We start from the raw sequence: 8,226 nt of genomic DNA on the forward strand, positions 1-8,226 counted from the left end.
TGCTTGGTTCCCTGTGCCAAATAAATTGGAGAATTTACAGGAGGTGTTTTTAGTTCTAAAGCATAAATGATAGATATAGGCATATATGAACAGATGAGCTGACAGATTCTTGTGAGTTAATAGTGGACTAATGTGCTGTAATGAGTAAAAGAAAGTACAAAAAGCAAATGCAGTATGTATATAACAGTGGTGGCGAACCTATGGCACGGGTGCACAGAGTTCGTCATGTGATAATAGTGTAATTATTTCAGGGAGATTATTAGCATTAAACCTAAGACCTAGTTTTGGGGAAGCAGTGTAGGTAACCCTGTTAAACGCTGTTAAACCCTACTGATTTTCAAGGGAAGAACGAAAGTGTGATCCTTTACCTGAGAGTAAGCTCGGTTGCTGGCAATGGGGTTTGCTTCTGAGTAAACCCTCCTAGGGTCGTGATTCACCCATTTGAAGCGTTGCACGGTTGCTTCAAAGCAAAGCCACCGACTACCACTAAGCTTACTCCCATGTGCCTTTGAGCCGTTTTTTCTATACTAAAACCTCAGTATTCAGGTTAAATTGCCATGTTGGCACTTTGCGATAAATAAGTGGGTTTTGGGTTGCAGTTTGGGCACTTGGTCTCAAAAAGGTTCGCCATCACTGGTATATAATATGATTGCAGACTTTTTTGTTTGTAGTTCTGGCAATGTTTTCTAATAAAGACTGGTTAATACTCTCCAGACATCTGGGCTGAATTACAGATAACCAGCTTATCTGAGTAAGCATTTTAACCAGGGTACATAGCAAAGTCTCAGCTACCCATCAGTGGCTTCCACTACAGATGAACTGTGATTATAATTAAACAAATTCACTCAGTTTATTCCAGTGTTTGGCATCTGTCCCCAGGCGCAGAAAGGATTACTGTTATGTGGGGGTATTTTTGGATTGTTCTCAGAGGAATAAAGAGCAGCTGAGATTTACCTTGGCCACCATTGCTGCCCAGGGGTAGGGCAGGCTCAGCGCCTCCATCCAACCCAGCGTGGGGCTGGGCCGCCCGGCTGCCAGCATGAGCAAGTGACATGCCTGGAGGAGGTGGGGCCACGGCCTTATATGGGCAGGCCAGGCCATCCTGTTCCTCTTCTCACCTGACCACCAACGGCTTCTCTTCCCTCTCCCTTGTGTCATTTGGCAGCTGTTTATCAGGCCACGTGGAGCAGTGGGAAAACAGGTTTTTACCCTAGTGCCTCTAGTCAACAGAAGGAGGCCTGAATTGAGCAAGATAGCAGCAGCAGACTTGCAGCAGCAAGTGATTGAGAATTGGTGGATTGAGCCCGGCGGATCGGAGAACTTCAAGTGGCACACGAGGGAGAACAACAAGGCCCAGTGATAAAAGGGATCCCTTTTTTTGGAGCTCGGGCAGGCAATGCCATGGAAAAGAGCAAAAAAAGTCCCAGTGGGGGGAAGGAGCACCAGTGGCAGGAGGGAACAGCATGGGCAATAGGGGCAACCCAGTTGAGTGCCCCTCCATGCCACAGGCAGGACCAGGTGCCTTAAGAGCAGGGGCAAGCAGTGGCACCATGGGCGGCAGAAGCACAACTGACCCAGCGAGGGCTGTGCCGCACGCAGTCTCAAGGGCCTCTCTACCATCTAGTGGGGATGGGGGAACCGGCCCAGCTCGGAGCAGGACCAAGCCTGCGGCATCCAAGGAGTGCTCTGCACAGGGCCCCACAATGTGAGCCTGTAGTAGTGCACTGTCGACCCAGCAGTGCCGTAGTAGAACGTTGGGACGCCAACGGACCTGCGGCCTTGCCGGTCGCATCGCACCCCCACTCCTCATCCCCCCATGAGTCACGGGTCATGAACTGTCTGACTCAATCACCGGGCGCAGGGACAATGGTCTTGCCCCCAGGTGAGGATTAGGCTCAGACGCGTACGCTCCTCTCCGCACGTAGCCAGATGAGATCATGCATCACATGGTGAGCTCCCGAGCTCCAGCTCTCCCACGAACTCCCTACGGTCCTCCCTCCTACCTGCCCGCTATGGGATAACAATAAAAGGTTAGAGGAGCCGGCAGACGGGAGATTCGCTAGGAACACGGACCTCCGGTCTCCCGCTGCTGGCGATCTCCACCAGATGTTATCTCCGCGTCTCGTCTCGTTCTTACGCTGACCGCGTGGGTCGACTACAGAGCCCACAGTGGGAAAAAGAAGGCCTCCCTAGGTCAGGGGGGAGGGGCACAGCCAAGGTTTCCAGGACCATTGGGCGCCAGCGACTCCTCCAAGTGGCCGCCAATCAGAGATCTTGGGGGATGGGATCAATCGGCAACCATCAGCCAGCTCCAGGATGCTTGGATCCCAGGTGCCTGGTGGCAACTTATGAATTCCATAGTAATTCATGAAGCCTATGAACCACTATATCTTCTTTTGCTTTCTTGGTGCTTGCCACTGCAAGATAGCTTAAACCTTGCCAGGGTTCATCTGAATTCCCAATGGAGAGAGCTGGTGTCCTAAGAAGTCGACAGTGGTTACATGGAAGACACATTTCTCCAGTTTTGCATACAATTGGTGCTGCCACAATTGTTAAAACACCGTCCTGACGTGTTGGCAGTGCTGCAAGGGGTCATCAGAAAATATTAAGGTGTCATCCAGGTAGGTGATGACAAACTGGTCTAGCATGTCCTGGAACACAGAGTTAATAAACCGCTGGAACACAGTTGGGGCATTGCGCAAACCAAACGGCATGACCAGGTATTGCAGTTTGACAAATGGGATTGTGAAACTGCAATACATTGACTCTAAACAGAATATTGCAGATGCTTTAACCAAGCCTACCTCCAAAGAGAAATATGACTTGTTATGTGAACAGCTAAGTGTAGTCTCTGTAAATACTATACATACTGTCATTCCAGTTTTGGAAGGGGTGTTAGAACCTGTCAAAAAGACATGTGTAGATGAGCAAAATCTATATGACAGATGTGTCCATCCCTAGACAGGTGCCCTGTGCATAATCAGTGTCGAATGCAACAATAGTAACGTGTGTATAACTGATAAGACCTGTGTAGCTGATTGGCACCTGTATTGTATATAGTTAGCAAAGAGAACACAGAGGAGTGTGCCTGCAAACACCTGTTGTCTGGCGAAGCACTTTGGTAGTTGTAGCAATAAATAGAACTTCTGCACCGTTGACTGTGTCAGTCAGTTGATTCTGCATTGATTCTACTCCCAAGTAACCGCTGCTTCAACAAATACTGGCCGTACTGGGTCCCCAAAGCTGTCTTCCGCTCATCCCCAGCATGAACTTTGATCAAGTTGTAGGTGCCACAGAGGTCCAACTTGGAAAAGATGGTGGATCCTTTGACACAGTCCAGAAGATCAGAGATTAGTGGCAAGGGGTACCAGTCACGGATGGCGATGTGATTCCACACCTGGTAATCATTGCAGAGCCTCAATTCACCACATTTTGTTAATCTACCATCATAAATTAAGAGATGCTTCTAAAAGATTTATGACTCTTCTGCCTTCAATAAAGGGAGGCTCAGGGAATCCCTCCCATTCTGTGTGTCCAGCAGTTTTTTTCTTCTTTCAGGCCATATTTGGGTGGGTCTACCTTCTGCCATAGTACTTGGTTTTCAAAGTTGGGAAGCCCTTTTAGAGAAAATATATCTGTAGTTTGCCTGTCCTCCCAACCCCCTTGGCATTAATTATTGATGTTGTGACCACTAGACAGAGATGCTATTTTCTTACATCATGATTTTTTTTTGAAAACTGCTTTTTGTGTTTGTGTATGGTTTGGTATTCATTTCTTGTAAATTCATGTCTTTCTGGGTCAATTTCTCTTTTATCTCATCACAACAGTTGTCTGTGAATGGTTTACCTGTTCAGTTGACATATCCAGGACAGAAAGAACACACGTGGGGAGACAGGAATAAGAGCACTGGTCCCAACTCTGACCATTGTTCCATTTTGGAAAGTGAGCACAGTACCTTATGCCTATTCATAGCCTCCATCTCTGTGATCAGGAATATGCAAAAACTCTTTGTACATGCACAGACATTATTCTCATATTCAAAGGGTCATGGACAGACTAACACACTCCTTTCACCTTCTGTGCACTGTGGATATGTCAGGTGAATGGCTCAAAATAGACACTGGTTATGTGTAAGACAGTTCGTTACCTCTGGAAAGACTTAAAATTTAAATAGGTTTTCTCCCAATGTAGAATTGGATAGGCTGTCTATCCAACTTTCTAATGACTGTTCTGTGCTTTGTTGAGCATCAAGCTATTTGATCCAAAACTAACACTCTTATCTGCTATACCACACTCAATCCTGTGATAGGAATCATATGTAAAGATTCCTTTTGTGTATGTGAAATCTCATCCATAGGATGCATTTTACTAATTACCCTCACTGGCTAAAAAATAAGTGATTGATGTTTGCACAATAATTGGAGAAATTTTTGAAATGGGTAGAAGCAAATTCATTGTACAGTAGATTGCTATTGTTGAAGGCTTTCACAGCCGGAATCACTGGGGTTGTGGGGTTTCCGGGCTGTATGGTCGCGTTCCAGTAGCATTTTCTCCTCTGAAGATGCCACCACAGATGCAGGTAAAACGTCAGGAGAAAATGCTACTGGAACATGACCATACAGCCCGGAAATCCCGCAACACTCCAGTAAATTGCTATATTTGTAGATGATTGTCTTACATTTAGTTTGAATTAGTTAAAAATCTAACACTTTTAAAGCATGAGTAGCTGAAGCCCTTCATTGAGCTCAGTGTGACATTTCCACCTTTTGCTTTTAAAATGCGGTGTCAAATCACATTATTAACAAAAGACCTTCCATCCTGTCCTGCTAGAAATCTTGAAAATGTGGGTCATTTTAAGTGCAATTGCATAATGGCTGACTGTCAGTTTTACTTGTGGTGCTAAGGGTGGGTTGCTAGTCTTTCATATCATATCATAGCAACAAATGCTAACCTCTTTTGATTTTTTTTAAATGAATGAGCGCTAGAAAGGTAATGGTAGAATACCATAAATACATGATGTACTCCACAGTCAGCAAGAGATGAACATTAACTGAGTTTAATCATGGAAGAAATTGAATATTCATTATAACAAATTTCGTGCATGTGGTATGAAGTGCTGAAGACAAGCTCCTTACTAAACATTGTCTAGTCTTCTAGAAGAAACATTATAAAAAAGTTAATTTTTGATTCTGACCTTAAAATGAACTAGTAGTCAGAAGAGAAATAAGTTGTTAAAGGGAGAGAGACTGTGTGTGCATGTTTATATCTGCAAGCACTCTGTGAGCAAAGCTGAAACGAAGCCGGTATTTTAAAAATTATTTAAACTTGTTTTTAATAAATAATGGTCCACAAGCTACCCAGTGGATAAAAAGTTTTCTAGCAACAAGTGCTGGGATAAATGCAGTGGCGTAGCACCCAGGGGACTGGGTGGGGCGCACGCCTTGCGGGGGCATGGCTGTGACATGGTGGGGCGTTCTGGGGCGGGGCGGGTAGGGGAGTTCCGGGGGTGCAGGACAAATGCGCGCCCTGGGTGCAGTTCCCCCTCGTTCCCCCTCTGAATAAATGCAAGTCTGGATTTAGCTGATCTGTGTTTGCCAGGGCAAATGGGCACAGTTGTTCATGTAGACAAATAAGCTCGGCCCAACCAAAAGGAAGTGGTGAGAAAATGTGAAACTGGCTTGTAGCTTCTATGCATTTGGTTAATACTGTATAAATTTTAAAGTGAAACAAGAAGCAGCATTGTATGTGATTGCTATACTTATGCAAGATTATTTCAGTAAATTTGAAGAATTATCTAGAAGAAAGGTGATTTTATGAAATGGGAGTTGATATACTGCTTTTCATTATTTTGGGGACCTACTTCATCACAGATAGAAAAATGCAAAACTCTTTGTAGCAGTTGAACATTTGAGCCTTGTTAGAAAAATACCTTTGAGAGTTCAGAGACAACTAAAGTTATTTACAGTTTGTGTGATGTTTGAGGTTAATCGATCCATTATTTGTTTCATCACTTACACCAGGATTCCTTATAATATCATGAAAAACTGACAAGTTGAATGGTGTACAAACACCAAATTCTCATGGCATTTGCAGAGAATGATGTTATGAAGTAGTATGAAACACGCCAATATCTGTCGAAATTCTTCATATCCTGACTTTTAGGTATGTCTTGATCTTGCTTAAAAACATATATTCTTTTTTCTGCTTATCTCCCCAAAAAACTGGTTTCTTTAACAAAATCTTGATTTAGACAACTAGGGAGAAAACCTTGCTTGAGAATACTAACAAGATGTAGCAATAGATATCTTTTATTTTACTCCTATATCCACACTTATAGAAGATGGCAATTTATATATTTTATATGTCTCGGAGTCAGTATGGCAAAAACTATCAAATCACACTATTTGTCAGTGCCACTTGTAGAGCAATAATTTGATAATCTAATAACAAGATTGATTGGGGGTATAGTGTTTAGAGTGTCAGATTAGGATATGGGAGATTCAGATTCAGATCTATATTACGCCTTGGAAGCTTGCTGAGTGACCTTGGGCCATGCTAACCTATTTCACAGTGGGTGCCTATGAAAATAATAACAAGATTATTAATAACAAAATAACGTAGAGGTGGGAAATCTATGTTGTAATCCAATTTAGGTACCATTTGAGTGAAAGGTGGGGTATAAATATCTTAATAAATAAATAAAGAACTATTTGGGTGGTTTAAAGTTTTTGCTAAAGGCTGAGTTCAGGCCTTTACCATGTGTGATGCTCCTGGAGGGCAGCCCAGCCCAGCTTGATAAATGTCTGGTTTTGGCTGGCTACCCAAGTCTTCAAATACAAAGGTTTGACAGAGATCTGTCATGGCTGGTAGCCCATGTTCAGCTTGATGTTACAAGCTTCCTAGACCAATCCTAATTTAGAAGATATTAAATGTTCTGCTAGCAATTTAAGCGGTAGAGCGTTAAAAAGTGGAATTTCAAAATGATCAGAGATAAATGCATGTAAATGTTCATATACATTTCTGAAGTTTGTTCTAAAGCAATCAGTTCCGTAGGTATAGATTTGTTATGGGGTGGGTTCAGGGGTGGGGTCACTCCCCCACCTGCCCCTGGGGGCATGGCCACACTTCCCCAAGCCCCGCCCCAGCCTCAGTGCTTATAAAAGCAGCTCTCCGAGACCAGGGATGGCAGACTCCCCTGCCCCGCACCCCCGCCACCCCCACCGGCTGGGCTCCCAGCCGGCAGTCCCTTCTGCCCTTTCCTCCAGGCAGAGGCGTAGCTAGGGAAAATGGGGCCCGGTGCAAAATCTGAGTTTGGAGTGCCTCCCCCCCCCATGGGCGGCCACTATGATGCTGGAATCTACCCCCAAACAGCATCAGTTTCAATGGTGTTTAAACTAGGGAGCCCAGATTTTCCTTTTACATCCACATTAAAGGGAGAATCTGGGGTCCCCAGTTAAAACAACATTGAAAGTGATGCTGTTTTGTGGTGAATTATCCCTCTTTAAATCCATGCCGATTCTCCCTTTAAATCCATGCCGAAGGGGGTGGATTTAAAAGGAGAATCTGGGGAAATTTGGGGGTTGCCTGCTGTCACGGGTGCAATTGTTAAGCTAGCAGCACCAAACTTTCAGGGTATCTTTAGTGATGATACTACCTAGGTTTGGTGAAGTTTGGTTGAGAGGGTCCAAAGTTATGGACCCTCAAAGGTGTAGCCCCCATCTCCTATTAGCGCCCATTGGAAACAAGGGGATGGGGCTCCCCCCTTGGGAATCCATAACTTTTGACCTGCTGAACCAAACCTCACCAAACCTTGGTTGTATCATCATGAGAGTCTCCAAAACAATCCCTGAATTGTTGGTGCTTCTAGCCTAAAAAGTGCGCCCCCTGCAGGGCAAAAACTGAAAAAACAATTTAAAAATACAAAAAACACAAACAGGGCAGAGCTTTGGACATGTAATGGGGGGGGGGGGAGTTAAACCCGGAAAAAAAATCCTTACCTACGTCCTTGAATGCAATCATGGATCATGCAGGGCATTACCACAATTTGAAACCATAATCTGTAGTAATCAAAATCTGTAGCACTTTCTGGCTCTGCATTTTTTAAAAGCAGAGCTGGTGTGTGATCAAATAATAGGATATATATCTGCCACTCCTCTGACAATCCTGTATCTGTGCTATCACTAAACTTAAGTAATTTTGAATGTTACTCATTTTTATTTGTTTGCA

General features: G+C 44.1%; 1 protein-coding gene across 7 annotated transcripts in view; it reads left to right on the plus strand.

Moving 5' to 3' along the window:
• The window catches only part of SEMA4D (semaphorin 4D), a 140,218-nt gene that overhangs the window by 40,642 nt on the left and 91,350 nt on the right, over positions 1–8,226 (plus strand). The window contains exon 1 of one of the 7 annotated variants that reach the window (XM_048503035.1): positions 6,076–6,162. The exons of the other annotated variants lie outside the window; for them this stretch is intronic. The gene's annotated coding sequence lies outside the window, so the exon portion shown is untranslated. Of the gene's footprint in view, positions 1–6,075; positions 6,163–8,226 lie in introns of those variants that run through there. 7 annotated transcript variants of the gene reach the window in all.

Source organism: Sphaerodactylus townsendi, linkage group LG07 (assembly GCF_021028975.2).
Source record: "Sphaerodactylus townsendi isolate TG3544 linkage group LG07, MPM_Stown_v2.3, whole genome shotgun sequence".
NCBI lineage: Eukaryota > Metazoa > Chordata > Lepidosauria > Squamata > Sphaerodactylidae > Sphaerodactylus > Sphaerodactylus townsendi.